The sequence below is a fragment of the Schistocerca piceifrons genome, chromosome 2 (assembly GCF_021461385.2).
Source record: "Schistocerca piceifrons isolate TAMUIC-IGC-003096 chromosome 2, iqSchPice1.1, whole genome shotgun sequence".
In the NCBI taxonomy this organism is placed as follows: domain Eukaryota; kingdom Metazoa; phylum Arthropoda; class Insecta; order Orthoptera; family Acrididae; genus Schistocerca; species Schistocerca piceifrons.
The window spans coordinates 356,097,718-356,118,000 of NC_060139.1; the positions used below are offsets into that span (position 1 = coordinate 356,097,718).

General features: G+C 49.7%; 21 non-coding genes across 21 annotated transcripts; 8 read left to right on the forward strand and 13 right to left on the reverse strand.

Annotated features, from left to right (window-relative positions):
• Positions 1–1,335: 1,335 nt before the first annotated feature.
• Positions 1,336–1,407, reverse strand: Trnap-cgg. The gene has a single exon. It is a non-coding gene; the product is annotated as a tRNA-Pro (tRNA).
• Positions 1,408–1,642: 235 nt separating this feature from the next.
• Trnav-uac lies at positions 1,643–1,715 on the forward strand. The gene has a single exon. It is a non-coding gene; the product is annotated as a tRNA-Val (tRNA).
• Positions 1,716–2,316: 601 nt separating this feature from the next.
• On the reverse strand, positions 2,317–2,388 carry Trnap-ugg. The gene has a single exon. It is a non-coding gene; the product is annotated as a tRNA-Pro (tRNA).
• Positions 2,389–4,027: 1,639 nt separating this feature from the next.
• Trnap-cgg lies at positions 4,028–4,099 on the reverse strand. The gene has a single exon. It is a non-coding gene; the product is annotated as a tRNA-Pro (tRNA).
• A 235-nt stretch (positions 4,100–4,334) lies between these two features.
• On the forward strand, positions 4,335–4,407 carry Trnav-uac. Its single transcript has one exon. It is a non-coding gene; the product is annotated as a tRNA-Val (tRNA).
• A 601-nt stretch (positions 4,408–5,008) lies between these two features.
• Positions 5,009–5,080, reverse strand: Trnap-ugg. Its single transcript has one exon. It is a non-coding gene; the product is annotated as a tRNA-Pro (tRNA).
• A 1,638-nt stretch (positions 5,081–6,718) lies between these two features.
• On the reverse strand, positions 6,719–6,790 carry Trnap-cgg. The gene has a single exon. It is a non-coding gene; the product is annotated as a tRNA-Pro (tRNA).
• Positions 6,791–7,025: 235 nt separating this feature from the next.
• On the forward strand, positions 7,026–7,098 carry Trnav-uac. Its single transcript has one exon. It is a non-coding gene; the product is annotated as a tRNA-Val (tRNA).
• Positions 7,099–7,699: 601 nt separating this feature from the next.
• Positions 7,700–7,771, reverse strand: Trnap-ugg. Its single transcript has one exon. It is a non-coding gene; the product is annotated as a tRNA-Pro (tRNA).
• A 3,627-nt stretch (positions 7,772–11,398) lies between these two features.
• On the forward strand, positions 11,399–11,471 carry Trnav-uac. Its single transcript has one exon. It is a non-coding gene; the product is annotated as a tRNA-Val (tRNA).
• Positions 11,472–12,072: 601 nt separating this feature from the next.
• On the reverse strand, positions 12,073–12,144 carry Trnap-ugg. The gene has a single exon. It is a non-coding gene; the product is annotated as a tRNA-Pro (tRNA).
• Positions 12,145–13,770: 1,626 nt separating this feature from the next.
• Positions 13,771–13,842, reverse strand: Trnap-cgg. Its single transcript has one exon. It is a non-coding gene; the product is annotated as a tRNA-Pro (tRNA).
• Positions 13,843–14,077: 235 nt separating this feature from the next.
• Positions 14,078–14,150, forward strand: Trnav-uac. The gene has a single exon. It is a non-coding gene; the product is annotated as a tRNA-Val (tRNA).
• A 454-nt stretch (positions 14,151–14,604) lies between these two features.
• On the reverse strand, positions 14,605–14,676 carry Trnap-cgg. The gene has a single exon. It is a non-coding gene; the product is annotated as a tRNA-Pro (tRNA).
• Positions 14,677–14,911: 235 nt separating this feature from the next.
• Positions 14,912–14,984, forward strand: Trnav-uac. Its single transcript has one exon. It is a non-coding gene; the product is annotated as a tRNA-Val (tRNA).
• A 601-nt stretch (positions 14,985–15,585) lies between these two features.
• Trnap-ugg lies at positions 15,586–15,657 on the reverse strand. Its single transcript has one exon. It is a non-coding gene; the product is annotated as a tRNA-Pro (tRNA).
• A 1,639-nt stretch (positions 15,658–17,296) lies between these two features.
• Trnap-cgg lies at positions 17,297–17,368 on the reverse strand. Its single transcript has one exon. It is a non-coding gene; the product is annotated as a tRNA-Pro (tRNA).
• Positions 17,369–17,603: 235 nt separating this feature from the next.
• Trnav-uac lies at positions 17,604–17,676 on the forward strand. The gene has a single exon. It is a non-coding gene; the product is annotated as a tRNA-Val (tRNA).
• A 454-nt stretch (positions 17,677–18,130) lies between these two features.
• Trnap-cgg lies at positions 18,131–18,202 on the reverse strand. Its single transcript has one exon. It is a non-coding gene; the product is annotated as a tRNA-Pro (tRNA).
• A 235-nt stretch (positions 18,203–18,437) lies between these two features.
• Positions 18,438–18,510, forward strand: Trnav-uac. Its single transcript has one exon. It is a non-coding gene; the product is annotated as a tRNA-Val (tRNA).
• Positions 18,511–19,111: 601 nt separating this feature from the next.
• Trnap-ugg lies at positions 19,112–19,183 on the reverse strand. Its single transcript has one exon. It is a non-coding gene; the product is annotated as a tRNA-Pro (tRNA).
• Between the last annotated feature and the right edge of the window lie 1,100 nt (positions 19,184–20,283).

Consider the following 20,283-nt stretch of genomic DNA (forward strand, 5'->3'; position numbering starts at 1 on the left):
AATTTCCAGAAGACGGATACTGAAGACGCCGCAGACAAAAGAATTATTCTATGCAGTAACGAATATCTAGGAAGCGTGAATTGCATGTGCTGCTCCACCACACAACTTCTTTTGATACTGTTTTACTTATTCTAAATTTTCATTACCTCATCGTCTCTAGAATACTGTGCGGTTATCACCTGGTTTCCAACAGCGATAGTAGTAAGTAAATCGACTACAAAGTCTTTCAAAGTAGGTCAGACACAAAAAAAAAAATCGGAGCTGCGTGTAGCTCATGTCATTCTGCTTTCAATCGTGAATCTCCGGCTGGGAGTAGTGGCGTACTTCTGTAATCCAAGCTTCTGGGAGGCCGTTGTGTGGGAGAGATCTGGAAACAACTACAGATTCGACCGTTCCACGAGCTCAGGAACGGCCGCGATGCCTTCATCGAGCTCTGCAGATCGACAGATGATAGTGTGGAAATTTCGGCAAGCGGTGGCTAAGGGTTAAGAGAAGCCAAACGCACTAAACACAAGAAAGTCGGGAAACCGAAGCACACAACTCATAACGAAAAGATTGCGGAATGCAGTGCGAAAGCAAAACTTCGAGAAGACCAACTCTGAAGCCATCGGCGAGCTAGGAATTATTCCGCACAAGAAGCGATCATGTAGGAAGAGCGAGCCGAAGCTGTCGCTCGACCACACAATAAATTTTTGCTTAATCCCAATTTGCAGTACCGGTTCGACACTAGAATACTGCGCCTTGGTTCTTCCAAAAGCGATAGTAATAAGCACGTCCACTGCAGTGTCATTTGGGGTAGTGAGTCAGACATGGGGAGGATATGAGGCGGGTGGAATATGCAACGACAGGGGCATTGCAGGGCGGCCGCCGACTCCTTGGGCTGTGGCGCACCGGTGCCGGCGGCGGCCTGGCTGGGCTGCTGGTGCCTCCATGTAGAGCTGCCACCGAGCCCAGGCACCGTGCCGCTAACGAAGCGATTGCCTTTGGTGACATCTTTTGCAATAACGACTGCGCGAATCGACGGTATCTCGTAAGGAAGGAAAGAGCAGCAGCTGCCGCCGAGCCCAGGCGCCGTGCCTAACACGCAGAAGGTCCCCGGCTCGATTGCGGGCGGAAACCCGTTTTCGTCGCACTCAGCAAGACACTTGCTACGATCTCTACTGTGACCATTTAAATCAACTTCAAACGTTCCATCAGCAGGGTGCACATGGCTCAAATGAAACATGAAACGGTTTCAGAACTGGTTGTCGGATTTTAGCGCTGACTTGGAGGCCTGGAAATGCGCGAAACAGCCGCCGCCATGCGATTTGTTACGCACCGTTGTACAAAACGCAAGGGCTCGTCCGGGATTTGAACCCGGGACCTCCTGCACCCGAAGCAGGAATCATACCCCTAGACCAACGAGCCTATTCGTTCCCAAAACGCACTGCATGTGAATGACGCCACCTTTGATGGTCTCACCATGTAGGGCTGCAGCTCAGCCAGCGTTCTCCCTGTCTGTCGCGGTTGGATTGTTTCCATCGACGTCTTTTACTACAGGAACTTCACGAATCGGAGGGAGCTCGTAGCCGATGCCCTTGCTAACACAGAAGACAAACTGTTGCTATTACGAGTCTCCGGGTGGTACATGAAAAGAACCGTCGTTTCCGTGGTGTAGCGGTTATCACGTCTGCTTTACACGCAGAAGGTCCCCGGTTCGATCCCGGGCGGGAACACAACAATTTTAATCTATATTTCGGATTTCATTTCCGAGATGACCTCACGTCCGCGTATGCAGAGACAAGCAATGTCGTATGCTAGACGGATAGGGCGTCATTTTACGGTCAAATACTGTTGCTCTCTTATTGCACCGGTATTTGGTAACTGAGAACGCCCCTAGCTCCATTATGGCTGGCAAAATTTATAATCCGGTTCTTCTGGGCTACTTCAAGTGCGCTTGCTACTGGCTTTCCTGAGCTCACCCTACTCGCCTTGTCACAGCTCTGTCAAAGTGTGATGCTAACTAATAATGAGAAACTCTTAGCCACGCTCAATCTTACATGCCACCCCTTGGTTGTTGCCGTCGCTAGTAAGATGAGGGTAGACTGTCGCACAATTAAGCTGAATCTCCACTCACGGTGCACATATCCCGCAAAGACAACCTTGTTTTCCGTTGCATGCAAAATTACCGTCTGCTTTTCTACCGAATTCCACCTACGTACTTTACTGGTGCCGCATTCTTGTTATATCCACGTGCTATAACAGGCGTCTACTCTTCATTGAGGAGCTGCAACCGGGGCTGAGTTCCACCTACTCTTCAGCACGGTCAAAATGGCAGGGCTCGTCCGGGATTTGAACCCGGGACCTCCTGCACCCAAAGCAGGAATCATACCCCTAGACCAACGAGCCACCTGGCTGGAGCAGTCAAGTTAATCCCAAGTAGTGCGCCTCACAGGGAACACAAACTTTCACGTGAATTCGCAAGATAAACGCTTTCTGCAGGCAGCACTCACCACTCATGAGAAGAATATTAAAGGCAACGAATAAAAAGCGAAATAACTGCATCGAGCACTGCTTATGAACAGCCGGCAGTGCCTCAGTTTCGGTATGTGGTTTCTCAGGGTTAAGAGAAGGCGAATGCACTAAACAAAAGAACATCGGGAAACCAGGCACCAACTCGTAACGAAAAGATTGCACAATATACTGCAAGCAAAATTTCCAGAAGACGGATACTGAAGACGCCGCAGACAAAAGAATTATTCTATGCAGTAACGAATATCTAGGAAGCGTGAATTGCATGTGCTGCTCCACCACACAACTTCTTTTGATACTGTTTTACTTATTCTAAATTTTCATTACCTCATCGTCTCTAGAATACTGTGCGGTTATCACCTGGTTTCCAACAGCGATAGTAGTAAGTAAATCGACTACAAAGTCTTTCAAAGTAGGTCAGACACAAAAAAAAAATCGGAGCTGCGTGTAGCTCATGTCATTCTGCTTTCAATCGTGAATCTCCGGCTGGGAGTAGTGGCGTACTTCTGTAATCCAAGCTTCTGGGAGGCCGTTGTGTGGGAGAGATCTGGAAACAACTACAGATTCGACCGTTCCACGAGCTCAGGAACGGCCGCGATGCCTTCATCGAGCTCTGCAGATCGACAGATGATAGTGTGGAAATTTCGGCAAGCGGTGGCTAAGGGTTAAGAGAAGCCAAACGCACTAAACACAAGAAAGTCGGGAAACCGAAGCACACAACTCATAACGAAAAGATTGCGGAATGCAGTGCGAAAGCAAAACTTCGAGAAGACCAACTCTGAAGCCATCGGCGAGCTAGGAATTATTCCGCACAAGAAGCGATCATGTAGGAAGAGCGAGCCGAAGCTGTCGCTCGACCACACAATAAATTTTTGCTTAATCCCAATTTGCAGTACCGGTTCGACACTAGAATACTGCGCCTTGGTTCTTCCAAAAGCGATAGTAATAAGCACGTCCACTGCAGTGTCATTTGGGGGTAGTGAGTCAGACATGGGGAGGATATGAGGCGGGTGGAATATGCAACGACAGGGGCATTGCAGGGCGGCCGCCGACTCCTTGGGCTGTGGCGCACCGGTGCCGGCGGCGGCCTGGCTGGGCTGCTGGTGCCTCCATGTAGAGCTGCCACCGAGCCCAGGCACCGTGCCGCTAACGAAGCGATTGCCTTTGGTGACATCTTTTGCAATAACGACTGCGCGAATCGACGGTATCTCGTAAGGAAGGAAAGAGCAGCAGCTGCCGCCGAGCCCAGGCGCCGTGCCTAACACGCAGAAGGTCCCCGGCTCGATTGCGGGCGGAAACCCGTTTTCGTCGCACTCAGCAAGACACTTGCTACGATCTCTACTGTGACCATTTAAATCAACTTCAAACGTTCCATCAGCAGGGTGCACATGGCTCAAATGAAACATGAAACGGTTTCAGAACTGGTTGTCGGATTTTAGCGCTGACTTGGAGGCCTGGAAATGCGCGAAACAGCCGCCGCCATGCGATTTGTTACGCACCGTTGTACAAAACGCAAGGGCTCGTCTGGGATTTGAACCCGGGACCTCCTGCACCCGAAGCAGGAATCATACCCCTAGACCAACGAGCCTATTCGTTCCCAAAACGCACTGCATGTGAATGACGCCACCTTTGATGGTCTCACCATGTAGGGCTGCAGCTCAGCCAGCGTTCTCCCTGTCTGTCGCGGTTGGATTGTTTCCATCGACGTCTTTTACTACAGGAACTTCACGAATCGGAGGGAGCTCGTAGCCGATGCCCTTGCTAACACAGAAGACAAACTGTTGCTATTACGAGTCTCCGGGTGGTACATGAAAAGAACCGTCGTTTCCGTGGTGTAGCGGTTATCACGTCTGCTTTACACGCAGAAGGTCCCCGGTTCGATCCCGGGCGGGAACACAACAATTTTAATCTATATTTCGGATTTCATTTCCGAGATGACCTCACGTCCGCGTATGCAGAGACAAGCAATGTCGTATGCTAGACGGATAGGGCGTCATTTTACGGTCAAATACTGTTGCTCTCTTATTGCACCGGTATTTGGTAACTGAGAACGCCCCTAGCTCCATTATGGCTGGCAAAATTTATAATCCGGTTCTTCTGGGCTACTTCAAGTGCGCTTGCTACTGGCTTTCCTGAGCTCACCCTACTCGCCTTGTCACAGCTCTGTCAAAGTGTGATGCTAACTAATAATGAGAAACTCTTAGCCACGCTCAATCTTACATGCCACCCCTTGGTTGTTGCCGTCGCTAGTAAGATGAGGGTAGACTGTCGCACAATTAAGCTGAATCTCCACTCACGGTGCACATATCCCGCAAAGACAACCTTGTTTTCCGTTGCATGCAAAATTACCGTCTGCTTTTCTACCGAATTCCACCTACGTACTTTACTGGTGCCGCATTCTTGTTATATCCACGTGCTATAACAGGCGTCTACTCTTCATTGAGGAGCTGCAACCGGGGCTGAGTTCCACCTACTCTTCAGCACGGTCAAAATGGCAGGGCTCGTCCGGGATTTGAACCCGGGACCTCCTGCACCCAAAGCAGGAATCATACCCCTAGACCAACGAGCCACCTGGCTGGAGCAGTCAAGTTAATCCCAAGTAGTGCGCCTCACAGGGAACACAAACTTTCACGTGAATTCGCAAGATAAACGCTTTCTGCAGGCAGCACTCACCACTCATGAGAAGAATATTAAAGGCAACGAATAAAAAGCGAAATAACTGCATCGAGCACTGCTTATGAACAGCCGGCAGTGCCTCAGTTTCGGTATGTGGTTTCTCAGGGTTAAGAGAAGGCGAATGCACTAAACAAAAGAACATCGGGAAACCAGGCACCAACTCGTAACGAAAAGATTGCACAATATACTGCAAGCAAAATTTCCAGAAGACGGATACTGAAGACGCCGCAGACAAAAGAATTATTCTATGCAGTAACGAATATCTAGGAAGCGTGAATTGCATGTGCTGCTCCACCACACAACTTCTTTTGATACTGTTTTACTTATTCTAAATTTTCATTACCTCATCGTCTCTAGAATACTGTGCGGTTATCACCTGGTTTCCAACAGCGATAGTAGTAAGTAAATCGACTACAAAGTCTTTCAAAGTAGGTCAGACACAAAAAAAAAATCGGAGCTGCGTGTAGCTCATGTCATTCTGCTTTCAATCGTGAATCTCCGGCTGGGAGTAGTGGCGTACTTCTGTAATCCAAGCTTCTGGGAGGCCGTTGTGTGGGAGAGATCTGGAAACAACTACAGATTCGACCGTTCCACGAGCTCAGGAACGGCCGCGATGCCTTCATCGAGCTCTGCAGATCGACAGATGATAGTGTGGAAATTTCGGCAAGCGGTGGCTAAGGGTTAAGAGAAGCCAAACGCACTAAACACAAGAAAGTCGGGAAACCGAAGCACACAACTCATAACGAAAAGATTGCGGAATGCAGTGCGAAAGCAAAACTTCGAGAAGACCAACTCTGAAGCCATCGGCGAGCTAGGAATTATTCCGCACAAGAAGCGATCATGTAGGAAGAGCGAGCCGAAGCTGTCGCTCGACCACACAATAAATTTTTGCTTAATCCCAATTTGCAGTACCGGTTCGACACTAGAATACTGCGCCTTGGTTCTTCCAAAAGCGATAGTAATAAGCACGTCCACTGCAGTGTCATTTGGGGTAGTGAGTCAGACATGGGGAGGATATGAGGCGGGTGGAATATGCAACGACAGGGGCATTGCAGGGCGGCCGCCGACTCCTTGGGCTGTGGCGCACCGGTGCCGGCGGCGGCCTGGCTGGGCTGCTGGTGCCTCCATGTAGAGCTGCCACCGAGCCCAGGCACCGTGCCGCTAACGAAGCGATTGCCTTTGGTGACATCTTTTGCAATAACGACTGCGCGAATCGACGGTATCTCGTAAGGAAGGAAAGAGCAGCAGCTGCCGCCGAGCCCAGGCGCCGTGCCTAACACGCAGAAGGTCCCCGGCTCGATTGCGGGCGGAAACCCGTTTTCGTCGCACTCAGCAAGACACTTGCTACGATCTCTACTGTGACCATTTAAATCAACTTCAAACGTTCCATCAGCAGGGTGCACATGGCTCAAATGAAACATGAAACGGTTTCAGAACTGGTTGTCGGATTTTAGCGCTGACTTGGAGGCCTGGAAATGCGCGAAACAGCCGCCGCCATGCGATTTGTTACGCACCGTTGTACAAAACGCAAGGGCTCGTCTGGGATTTGAACCCGGGACCTCCTGCACCCGAAGCAGGAATCATACCCCTAGACCAACGAGCCTATTCGTTCCCAAAACGCACTGCATGTGAATGACGCCACCTTTGATGGTCTCACCATGTAGGGCTGCAGCTCAGCCAGCGTTCTCCCTGTCTGTCGCGGTTGGATTGTTTCCATCGACGTCTTTTACTACAGGAACTTCACGAATCGGAGGGAGCTCGTAGCCGATGCCCTTGCTAACACAGAAGACAAACTGTTGCTATTACGAGTCTCCGGGTGGTACATGAAAAGAACCGTCGTTTCCGTGGTGTAGCGGTTATCACGTCTGCTTTACACGCAGAAGGTCCCCGGTTCGATCCCGGGCGGGAACACAACAATTTTAATCTATATTTCGGATTTCATTTCCGAGATGACCTCACGTCCGCGTATGCAGAGACAAGCAATGTCGTATGCTAGACGGATAGGGCGTCATTTTACGGTCAAATACTGTTGCTCTCTTATTGCACCGGTATTTGGTAACTGAGAACGCCCCTAGCTCCATTATGGCTGGCAAAATTTATAATCCGGTTCTTCTGGGCTACTTCAAGTGCGCTTGCTACTGGCTTTCCTGAGCTCACCCTACTCGCCTTGTCACAGCTCTGTCAAAGTGTGATGCTAACTAATAATGAGAAACTCTTAGCCACGCTCAATCTTACATGCCACCCCTTGGTTGTTGCCGTCGCTAGTAAGATGAGGGTAGACTGTCGCACAATTAAGCTGAATCTCCACTCACGGTGCACATATCCCGCAAAGACAACCTTGTTTTCCGTTGCATGCAAAATTACCGTCTGCTTTTCTACCGAATTCCACCTACGTACTTTACTGGTGCCGCATTCTTGTTATATCCACGTGCTATAACAGGCGTCTACTCTTCATTGAGGAGCTGCAACCGGGGCTGAGTTCCACCTACTCTTCAGCACGGTCAAAATGGCAGGGCTCGTCCGGGATTTGAACCCGGGACCTCCTGCACCCAAAGCAGGAATCATACCCCTAGACCAACGAGCCACCTGGCTGGAGCAGTCAAGTTAATCCCAAGTAGTGCGCCTCACAGGGAACACAAACTTTCACGTGAATTCGCAAGATAAACGCTTTCTGCAGGCAGCACTCACCACTCATGAGAAGAATATTAAAGGCAACGAATAAAAAGCGAAATAACTGCATCGAGCACTGCTTATGAACAGCCGGCAGTGCCTCAGTTTCGGTATGTGGTTTCTCAGGGTTAAGAGAAGGCGAATGCACTAAACAAAAGAACATCGGGAAACCAGGCACCAACTCGTAACGAAAAGATTGCACAATATACTGCAAGCAAAATTTCCAGAAGACGGATACTGAAGACGCCGCAGACAAAAGAATTATTCTATGCAGTAACGAATATCTAGGAAGCGTGAATTGCATGTGCTGCTCCACCACACAACTTCTTTTGATACTGTTTTACTTATTCTAAATTTTCATTACCTCATCGTCTCTAGAATACTGTGCGGTTATCACCTGGTTTCCAACAGCGATAGTAGTAAGTAAATCGACTACAAAGTCTTTCAAAGTAGGTCAGACACAAAAAAAAAATCGGAGCTGCGTGTAGCTCATGTCATTCTGCTTTCAATCGTGAATCTCCGGCTGGGAGTAGTGGCGTACTTCTGTAATCCAAGCTTCTGGGAGGCCGTTGTGTGGGAGAGATCTGGAAACAACTACAGATTCGACCGTTCCACGAGCTCAGGAACGGCCGCGATGCCTTCATCGAGCTCTGCAGATCGACAGATGATAGTGTGGAAATTTCGGCAAGCGGTGGCTAAGGGTTAAGAGAAGCCAAACGCACTAAACACAAGAAAGTCGGGAAACCGAAGCACACAACTCATAACGAAAAGATTGCGGAATGCAGTGCGAAAGCAAAACTTCGAGAAGACCAACTCTGAAGCCATCGGCGAGCTAGGAATTATTCCGCACAAGAAGCGATCATGTAGGAAGAGCGAGCCGAAGCTGTCGCTCGACCACACAATAAATTTTTGCTTAATCCCAATTTGCAGTACCGGTTCGACACTAGAATACTGCGCCTTGGTTCTTCCAAAAGCGATAGTAATAAGCACGTCCACTGCAGTGTCATTTGGGGTAGTGAGTCAGACATGGGGAGGATATGAGGCGGGTGGAATATGCAACGACAGGGGCATTGCAGGGCGGCCGCCGACTCCTTGGGCTGTGGCGCACCGGTGCCGGCGGCGGCCTGGCTGGGCTGCTGGTGCCTCCATGTAGAGCTGCCACCGAGCCCAGGCACCGTGCCGCTAACGAAGCGATTGCCTTTGGTGACATCTTTTGCAATAACGACTGCGCGAATCGACGGTATCTCGTAAGGAAGGAAAGAGCAGCAGCTGCCGCCGAGCCCAGGCGCCGTGCCTAACACGCAGAAGGTCCCCGGCTCGATTGCGGGCGGAAACCCGTTTTCGTCGCACTCAGCAAGACACTTGCTACGATCTCTACTGTGACCATTTAAATCAACTTCAAACGTTCCATCAGCAGGGTGCACATGGCTCAAATGAAACATGAAACGGTTTCAGAACTGGTTGTCGGATTTTAGCGCTGACTTGGAGGCCTGGAAATGCGCGAAACAGCCGCCGCCATGCGATTTGTTACCGCACCGTTGTACAAAACGCAAGGGCTCGTCCGGGATTTGAACCCGGGACCTCCTGCACCCGAAGCAGGAATCATACCCCTTTCTTTTTTTTTTTTTTTTTTTTTTTTTGAAGCAGACACTCTACCACTCGAACGAATATATATATTGAAAAAAATATTAAAGAATATCCACCACACAGCCACTTCAAAAGAAGTACAGTACTGAAATTAAAATCCTAAAACATGACTATATAATGTAGACTGCTTACTGAAATAAAGGTTAAAACACGAAAACTTCAGTCCTGGTGTAGAGAAGAAACATACATAAAGGCGGCAAAATCAGAAACAGTATAAAAGAAAATGGCTCACACAGGTGACCTTAGCCAACACCCTCTCTTTCAAATGTCAGGCTAAGCATATTGGCAAAATCATCTCGGAGGCCTGGCAATCGCAAGCGCTGCCAGTAAGCAGTAAGCATGTACTGCCGAAACACTAGGTGTCCATCCTCTTCATGACAACTGTTGACAAAATGTACGAAATGGCCAATCAACCACATGACGGTATGGAGCTTCGTCCGCGGAAAAAAGGAAGAATCGGGCCGGACGATGATGTCAATAGTATAAGCGGCTTCAGCAGACCTAGTGACAAAAGCAAGTTGTTTCCTGAGCCAACGCCAATTAGCAAGGTGCCCACAGCAGGTGAATCGATGTTCAAGGGTATCCAGGAGACCACACCGAGTACAGGTGTCCGTGTCAGAAAGACCAATACGGTGCAGTCGTACATTGGTGGGAACCAAATTATTTATTACCCTATACCACGTGGACGCCACGGCCATAGAGTGGATCGGCAGACTAACGTTCTTCCAGACGTTCCTCCAGGACACGGATGGAGACGCCAGTTCTATTGGATTGGGACTGGCCAGCCCCTCCCAGCGGGCAATCAAGCTCTTGGTCGTTGGCACCGGTCGCCGCAAGAAGACGTCACCGAGGTAACTCACCGCAATGTAAAATTCCCGAATGTGTTTCAACTTAAAATTTAGGCGTCCGACATCGACAGGTGGAGCAAGGCTCACCGGACGCACAACAGTAAAAAGCCTGGATGTAATTGAAGTCACTTCTTGCGTAACAATTAGAGTCGTTCGGCGGACGTACAAAGCAGACGCCTTGCGAGTAATGTCAGAGAGGCCCAAGCCTCCGGAGAGACGCGGTTTCGTCATTACCTCGTAACGTAACTTGAATAGATGGCCCTTCCATATAAACCTGCTAGACAATTGGCGCAACCTTTTCGCCACCATCATGGGAAGTGGGAACAGCTGAGCAACATAATAAGCTTTACATAGGACGTAGGTGTCTAAAATTCTGACTTTTTGCAAAATGGTAGCAGAGCGCTGCTCATGGACCATCAGAGCCCCCTGTATCTTCTCGGTGACAGATTTCCAATTGAGAGCCGCCATTTTTAGAGGACACCGATCAATGATAATCCCCAAGGACGTATGGCGATCGACAAAAGTGGCCCAAGGGACGTCAGCATCGCGAAATCCTCGAATATCAAGGAACTTACATTTACCCTGATTGAGACGCGCTCCAGAGACACGACAGTATGCATCAACTGCCCCTTTCAACAACGGAATATCATCTCGTTGACGGAGGAGAACAACGACATCATCCGCATATGGCTTAACCGAGAGCTTCCCACCAGAGAGGGACATACCCTGAAGCTTGAGAGCAATAGTCCGAAGCAGCGGTTCCAGGGACAAAACGAATAAAGAGAGCGGACTACCCCTAGACCAACGAGCCTATTCGTTCCGAAAACGCACTGCATGTGAATGACGCCACCTTTGATGGTCTCACCATGTAGGGCTGCAGCTCAGCCAGCGTTCTCCCTGTCTGTCGCGGTTGGATTGTTTCCATCGACGTCTTTTACTACAGGAACTTCACGAATCGGAGGGAGCTCGTAGCCGATGCCCTTGCTAACACAGAAGACAAACTGTTGCTATTACGAGTCTCCGGGTGGTACATGAAAAGAACCGTCGTTTCCGTGGTGTAGCGGTTATCACGTCTGCTTTACACGCAGAAGGTCCCCGGTTCGATCCCGGGCGGGAGCACAACAATTTTAATCTATATTTCGGATTTCATTTCCGAGATGACCTCACGTCCGCGTATGCAGAGACAAGCAATGTCGTATGCTAGACGGATAGGGCGTCATTTTACGGTCAAATACTGTTGCTCTCTTATTGCACCGGTATTTGGTAACTGAGAACGCCCCTAGCTCCATTATGGCTGGCAAAATTTATAATCCGGTTCTTCTGGGCTACTTCAAGTGCGCTTGCTACTGGCTTTCCTGAGCTCACCCTACTCGCCTTGTCACAGCTCTGTCAAAGTGTGATGCTAACTAATAATGAGAAACTCTTAGCCACGCTCAATCTTACATGCCACCCCTTGGTTGTTGCCGTCGCTAGTAAGATGAGGGTAGACTGTCGCACAATTAAGCTGAATCTCCACTCACGGTGCACATATCCCGCAAAGACAACCTTGTTTTCCGTTGCATGCAAAATTACCGTCTGCTTTTCTACCGAATTCCACCTACGTACTTTACTGGTGCCGCATTCTTGTTATATCCACGTGCTATAACAGGCGTCTACTCTTCATTGAGGAGCTGCAACCGGGGCTGAGTTCCACCTACTCTTCAGCACGGTCAAAATGGCAGGGCTCGTCCGGGATTTAAACCCGGGACCTCCTGCACCCAAAGCAGGAATCATACCCCTAGACCAACGAGCCACCTGGCTGGAGCAGTCAAGTTAATCCCAAGTAGTGCGCCTCACAGGGAACACAAACTTTCACGTGAATTCGCAAGATAAACGCTTTCTGCAGGCAGCACTCACCACTCATGAGAAGAATATTAAAGGCAACGAATAAAAAGCGAAATAACTGCATCGAGCACTGCTTATGAACAGCCGGCAGTGCCTCAGTTTCGGTATGTGGTTTCTCAGGGTTAAGAGAAGGCGAATGCACTAAACAAAAGAACATCGGGAAACCAGGCACCAACTCGTAACGAAAAGATTGCACAATATACTGCAAGCAAAATTTCCAGAAGACGGATACTGAAGACGCCGCAGACAAAAGAATTATTCTATGCAGTAACGAATATCTAGGAAGCGTGAATTGCTTGTGCTGCTCCACCACACAACTTCTTTTGATACTGTTTTACTTATTCTAAATTTTCATTACCTCATCGTCTCTAGAATACTGTGCGGTTATCACCTGGTTTCCAACAGTAAATCGACTACAAAGTCTTTCAAAGTAGGTCAGACACAAAAAAAAAATCGGAGCTGCGTGTAGCTCATGTCATTCTGCTTTCAATCGTGAATCTCCGGCTGGGAGTAGTGGCGTACTTCTGTAATCCAAGCTTCTGGGAGGCCGTTGTGTGGGAGAGATCTGGAAACAACTACAGATTCGACCGTTCCACGAGCTCAGGAACGGCCGCGATGCCTTCATCGAGCTCTGCAGATCGACAGATGATAGTGTGGAAATTTCGGCAAGCGGTGGCTAAGGGTTAAGAGAAGCCAAACGCACTAAACACAAGAAAGTCGGGAAACCGAAGCACACAACTCATAACGAAAAGATTGCGGAATGCAGTGCGAAAGCAAAACTTCGAGAAGACCAACTCTGAAGCCATCGGCGAGCTAGGAATTATTCCGCACAAGAAGCGATCATGTAGGAAGAGCGAGCCGAAGCTGTCGCTCGACCACACAATAAATTTTTGCTTAATCCCAATTTGCAGTACCGGTTCGACACTAGAATACTGCGCCTTGGTTCTTCCAAAAGCGATAGTAATAAGCACGTCCACTGCAGTGTCATTTGGGGTAGTGAGTCAGACATGGGGAGGATATGAGGCGGGTGGAATATGCAACGACAGGGGCATTGCAGGGCGGCCGCCGACTCCTTGGGCTGTGGCGCACCGGTGCCGGCGGCGGCCTGGCTGGGCTGCTGGTGCCTCCATGTAGAGCTGCCGCCGAGCCCAGGCACCGTGCCGCTAACGAAGCGATTGCCTTTGGTGACATCTTTTGCAATAACGACTGCGCGAATCGACGGTATCTCGTAAGGAAGGAAAGAGCAGCAGCTGCCGCCGAGCCCAGGCGCCGTGCCTAACACGCAGAAGGTCCCCGGCTCGATTGCGGGCGGAAACCCGTTTTCGTCGCACTCAGCAAGACACTTGCTACGATCTCTACTGTGACCATTTAAATCAACTTCAAACGTTCCATCAGCAGGGTGCACATGGCTCAAATGAAACATGAAACGGTTTCAGAACTGGTTGTCGGATTTTAGCGCTGACTTGGAGGCCTGGAAATGCGCGAAACAGCCGCCGCCATGCGATTTGTTACCGCACCGTTGTACAAAACGCAAGGGCTCGTCCGGGATTTGAACCCGGGACCTCCTGCACCCGAAGCAGGAATCATACCCCTAGACCAACGAGCCTATTCGTTCCGAAAACGCACTGCATGTGAATGACGCCACCTTTGATGGTCTCACCATGTAGGGCTGCAGCTCAGCCAGCGTTCTCCCTGTCTGTCGCGGTTGGATTGTTTCCATCGACGTCTTTTACTACAGGAACTTCACGAATCGGAGGGAGCTCGTAGCCGATGCCCTTGCTAACACAGAAGACAAACTGTTGCTATTACGAGTCTCCGGGTGGTACATGAAAAGAACCGTCGTTTCCGTGGTGTAGCGGTTATCACGTCTGCTTTACACGCAGAAGGTCCCCGGTTCGATCCCGGGCGGGAACACAACAATTTTAATCTATATTTCGGATTTCATTTCCGAGATGACCTCACGTCCGCGTATGCCGCCGAGCCCAGGCACCGTGCCGCTAACGAAGCGATTGCCTTTGGTGACATCTTTTGCAATAACGACTGCGCGAATCGACTGTATCTCGTAAGGAAGGAAAGAGCAGCAGCTGCCGCCGAGCCCAGGCGCCGTGCCTAACACGCAGAAGGTCCCCGGCTCGATTGCGGGCGGAAACCCGTTTTCGTCGCACTCAGCAAGACACTTGCTACGATCTCTACTTTGACCATTTAAATCAACTTCAAACGTTCCATCAGCAGGGTGCACATGGCTCAAATGAAACATGAAACGGTTTCAGAACTGGTTGTCGGATTTTAGCGCTGACTTGGAGGCCTGGAAATGCGCGAAACAGCCGCCGCCATGCGATTTGTTACCGCACCGTTGTACAAAACGCAAGGGCTCGTCCGGGATTTGAACCCGGGACCTCCTGCACCCGAAGCAGGAATCATACCCCTAGACCAACGAGCCTATTCGTTCCGAAAACGCACTGCATGTGAATGACGCCACCTTTGATGGTCTCACCATGTAGGGCTGCAGCTCAGCCAGCGTTCTCCCTGTCTGTCGCGGTTAGATTGTTTCCATCGACGTCTTTTACTACAGGAACTTCACGAATCGGAGGGAGCTCGTAGCCGATGCCCTTGCTAACACAGAAGACAAACTGTTGCTATTACGAGTCTCCGGGTGGTACATGAGAAGAACCGTCGTTTCCGTGGTGTAGCGGTTATCACGTCTGCTTTACACGCAGAAGGTCCCCGGTTCGATCCCGGGCGGGAACACAACAATTTTAATCTATATTTCGGATTTCATTTCCGAGATGACCTCACGTCCGCGTATGCAGAGACAAGCAATGTCGTATGCTAGACGGATAGGGCGTCATTTTACGGTCAAATACTGTTGCTCTCTTATTGCACCGGTATTTGGTAACTGAGAACGCCCCTAGCTCCATTATGGCTGGCAAAATTTATAATCCGGTTCTTCTGGGCTACTTCAAGTGCGCTTGCTACTGGCTTTCCTGAGCTCACCCTACTCGCCTTGTCACAGCTCTGTCAAAGTGTGATGCTAACTAATAATGAGAAACTCTTAGCCACGCTCAATCTTACATGCCACCCCTTGGTTGTTGCCGTCGCTAGTAAGATGAGGGTAGACTGTCGCACAATTAAGCTGAATCTCCACTCACGGTGCACATATCCCGCAAAGACAACCTTGTTTTCCGTTGCATGCAAAATTACCGTCTGCTTTTCTACCGAATTCCACCTACGTACTTTACTGGTGCCGCATTCTTGTTATATCCACGTGCTATAACAGGCGTCTACTCTTCATTGAGGAGCTGCAACCGGGGCTGAGTTCCACCTACTCTTCAGCACGGTCAAAATGGCAGGGCTCGTCCGGGATTTGAACCCGGGACCTCCTGCACCCAAAGCAGGAATCATACCCCTAGACCAACGAGCCACCTGGCTGGAGCAGTCAAGTTAATCCCAAGTAGTGCGCCTCACAGGGAACACAAACTTTCACGTGAATTCGCAAGATAAACGCTTTCTGCAGGCAGCACTCACCACTCATGAGAAGAATATTAAAGGCAACGAATAAAAAGCGAAATAACTGCATCGAGCACTGCTTATGAACAGCCGGCAGTGCCTCAGTTTCGGTATGTGGTTTCTCAGGGTTAAGAGAAGGCGAATGCACTAAACAAAAGAACATCGGGAAACCAGGCACCAACTCGTAACGAAAAGATTGCACAATATACTGCAAGCAAAATTTCCAGAAGACGGATACTGAAGACGCCGCAGACAAAAGAATTATTCTATGCAGTAACGAATATCTAGGAAGCGTGAATTGCATGTGCTGCTCCACCACACAACTTCTTTTGATACTGTTTTACTTATTCTAAATTTTCATTACCTCATCGTCTCTAGAATACTGTGCGGTTATCACCTGGTTTCCAACAGCGATAGTAGTAAGTAAATCGACTACAAAGTCTTTCAAAGTAGGTCAGACACAAAAAAAAAATCGGAGCTGCGTGTAGCTCATGTCATTCTGCTTTCAATCGTGAATCTCCGGCTGGGAGTAGTGGCGTACTTCTGTAATCCAAGCTTCTGGGAGGCCGTTGTGTGGGAGAGATCTGGAAACAACTACAGATTCGACCGTTCCACGAGCTCAGGAACGGCCGCGATGCCTTCATCGAGCTCTGCAGATCGACAGATGATAGTGTGGAAATTTCGGCAAGCGGTGGCTAAGGGTTAAGAGAAGCCAAACGCACTAAACACAAGAAAGTCGGGAAACCGAAGCACACAACTCATAACGAAAAGATTGCGGAATGCAGTGCGAAAGCAAAACTTCGAGAAGACCAACTCTGAAGCCATCGGCGAGCTAGGAATTATTCCGCACAAGAAGCGATCATGTAGGAAGAGCGAGCCGAAGCTGTCGCTCGACCACACAATAAATTTTTGCTTAATCCCAATTTGCAGTACCGGTTCGACACTAGAATACTGCGCCTTGGTTCTTCCAAAAGCGATAGTAATAAGCACGTCCACTGCAGTGTCATTTGGGGTAGTGAGTCAGACATGGGGAGGATATGAGGCGGGTGGAATATGCAACGACAGGGGCATTGCAGGGCGGCCGCCGACTCCTTGGGCTGTGGCGCACCGGTGCCGGCGGCGGCCTGGCTGGGCTGCTGGTGCCTCCATGTAGAGCTGCCGCCGAGCCCAGGCACCGTGCCGCTAACGAAGCGATTGCCTTTGGTGACATCTTTTGCAATAACGACTGCGCGAATCGACTGTATCTCGTAAGGAAGGAAAGAGCAGCAGCTGCCGCCGAGCCCAGGCGCCGTGCCTAACACGCAGAAGGTCCCCGGCTCGATTGCGGGCGGAAACCCGTTTTCGTCGCACTCAGCAAGACACTTGCTACGATCTCTACTGTGACCATTTAAATCAACTTCAAACGTTCCATCAGCAGGGTGCACATGGCTCAAATGAAACATGAAACGGTTTCAGAACTGGTTGTCGGATTTTAGCGCTGACTTGGAGGCCTGGAAATGCGCGAAACAGCCGCCGCCATGCGATTTGTTACCGCACCGTTGTACAAAACGCAAGGGCTCGTCCGGGATTTGAACCCGGGACCTCCTGCACCCGAAGCAGGAATCATACCCCTAGACCAACGAGCCTATTCGTTCCGAAAACGCACTGCATGTGAATGACGCCACCTTTGATGGTCTCACCATGTAGGGCTGCAGCTCAGCCAGCGTTCTCCCTGTCTGTCGCGGTTGGATTGTTTCCATCGACGTCTTTTACTACAGGAACTTCACGAATCGGAGGGAGCTCGTAGCCGATGCCCTTGCTAACACAGAAGACAAACTGTTGCTATTACGAGTCTCCGGGTGGTACATGAAAAGAACCGTCGTTTCCGTGGTGTAGCGGTTATCACGTCTGCTTTACACGCAGAAGGTCCCCGGTTCGATCCCGGGCGGGAACACAACAATTTTAATCTATATTTCGGATTTCATTTCCGAGATGACCTCACGTCCGCGTATGCCGCCGAGCCCAGGCACCGTGCCGCTAACGAAGCGATTGCCTTTGGTGACATCTTTTGCAATAACGACTGCGCGAATCGACTGTATCTCGTAAGGAAGGAAAGAGCAGCAGCTGCCGCCGAGCCCAGGCGCCGTGCCTAACACGCAGAAGGTCCCCGGCTCGATTGCGGGCGGAAACCCGTTTTCGTCGCACTCAGCAAGACACTTGCTACGATCTCTACTTTGACCATTTAAATCAACTTCAAACGTTCCATCAGCAGGGTGCACATGGCTCAAATGAAACATGAAACGGTTTCAGAACTGGTTGTCGGATTTTAGCGCTGACTTGGAGGCCTGGAAATGCGCGAAACAGCCGCCGCCATGCGATTTGTTACCGCACCGTTGTACAAAACGCAAGGGCTCGTCCGGGATTTGAACCCGGGACCTCCTGCACCCGAAGCAGGAATCATACCCCTAGACCAACGAGCCTATTCGTTCCGAAAACGCACTGCATGTGAATGACGCCACCTTTGATGGTCTCACCATGTAGGGCTGCAGCTCAGCCAGCGTTCTCCCTGTCTGTCGCGGTTAGATTGTTTCCATCGACGTCTTTTACTACAGGAACTTCACGAATCGGAGGGAGCTCGTAGCCGATGCCCTTGCTAACACAGAAGACAAACTGTTGCTATTACGAGTCTCCGGGTGGTACATGAGAAGAACCGTCGTTTCCGTGGTGTAGCGGTTATCACGTCTGCTTTACACGCAGAAGGTCCCCGGTTCGATCCCGGGCGGGAACACAACAATTTTAATCTATATTTCGGATTTCATTTCCGAGATGACCTCACGTCCGCGTATGCAGAGACAAGCAATGTCGTATGCTAGACGGATAGGGCGTCATTTTACGGTCAAATACTGTTGCTCTCTTATTGCACCGGTATTTGGTAACTGAGAACGCCCCTAGCTCCATTATGGCTGGCAAAATTTATAATCCGGTTCTTCTGGGCTACTTCAAGTGCGCTTGCTACTGGCTTTCCTGAGCTCACCCTACTCGCCTTGTCACAGCTCTGTCAAAGTGTGATGCTAACTAATAATGAGAAACTCTTAGCCACGCTCAATCTTACATGCCACCCCTTGGTTGTTGCCGTCGCTAGTAAGATGAGGGTAGACTGTCGCACAATTAAGCTGAATCTCCACTCACGGTGCACATATCCCGCAAAGACAACCTTGTTTTCCGTTGCATGCAAAATTACCGTCTGCTTTTCTACCGAATTCCACCTACGTACTTTACTGGTGCCGCATTCTTGTTATATCCACGTGCTATAACAGGCGTCTACTCTTCATTGAGGAGCTGCAACCGGGGCTGAGTTCCACCTACTCTTCAGCACGGTCAAAATGGCAGGGCTCGTCCGGGATTTGAACCCGGGACCTCCTGCACCCAAAGCAGGAATCATACCCCTAGACCAACGAGCCACCTGGCTGGAGCAGTCAAGTTAATCCCAAGTAGTGCGCCTCACAGGGAACACAAACTTTCACGTGAATTCGCAAGATAAACGCTTTCTGCAGGCAGCACTCACCACTCATGAGAAGAATATTAAAGGCAACGAATAAAAAGCGAAATAACTGCATCGAGCACTGCTTATGAACAGCCGGCAGTGCCTCAGTTTCGGTATGTGGTTTCTCAGGGTTAAGAGAAGGCGAATGCACTAAACAAAAGAACATCGGGAAACCAGGCACCAACTCGTAACGAAAAGATTGCACAATATACTGCAAGCAAAATTTCCAGAAGACGGATACTGAAGACGCCGCAGACAAAAGAATTATTCTATGCAGTAACGAATATCTAGGAAGCGTGAATTGCATGTGCTGCTCCACCACACAACTTCTTTTGATACTGTTTTACTTATTCTAAATTTTCATTACCTCATCGTCTCTAGAATACTGTGCGGTTATCACCTGGTTTCCAACAGCGATAGTAGTAAGTAAATCGACTACAAAGTCTTTCAAAGTAGGTCAGACACAAAAAAAAAATCGGAGCTGCGTGTAGCTCATGTCATTCTGCTTTCAATCGTGAATCTCCGGCTGGGAGTAGTGGCGTACTTCTGTAATCCAAGCTTCTGGGAGGCCGTTGTGTGGGAGAGATCTGGAAACAACTACAGATTCGACCGTTCCACGAGCTCAGGAACGGCCGCGATGCCTTCATCGAGCTCTGCAGATCGACAGATGATAGTGTGGAAATTTCGGCAAGCGGTGGCTAAGGGTTAAGAGAAGCCAAACGCACTAAACACAAGAAAGTCGGGAAACCGAAGCACACAACTCATAACGAAAAGATTGCGGAATGCAGTGCGAAAGCAAAACTTCGAGAAGACCAACTCTGAAGCCATCGGCGAGCTAGGAATTATTCCGCACAAGAAGCGATCATGTAGGAAGAGCGAGCCGAAGCTGTCGCTCGACCACACAATAAATTTTTGCTTAATCCCAATTTGCAGTACCGGTTCGACACTAGAATACTGCGCCTTGGTTCTTCCAAAAGCGATAGTAATAAGCACGTCCACTGCAGTGTCATTTGGGGT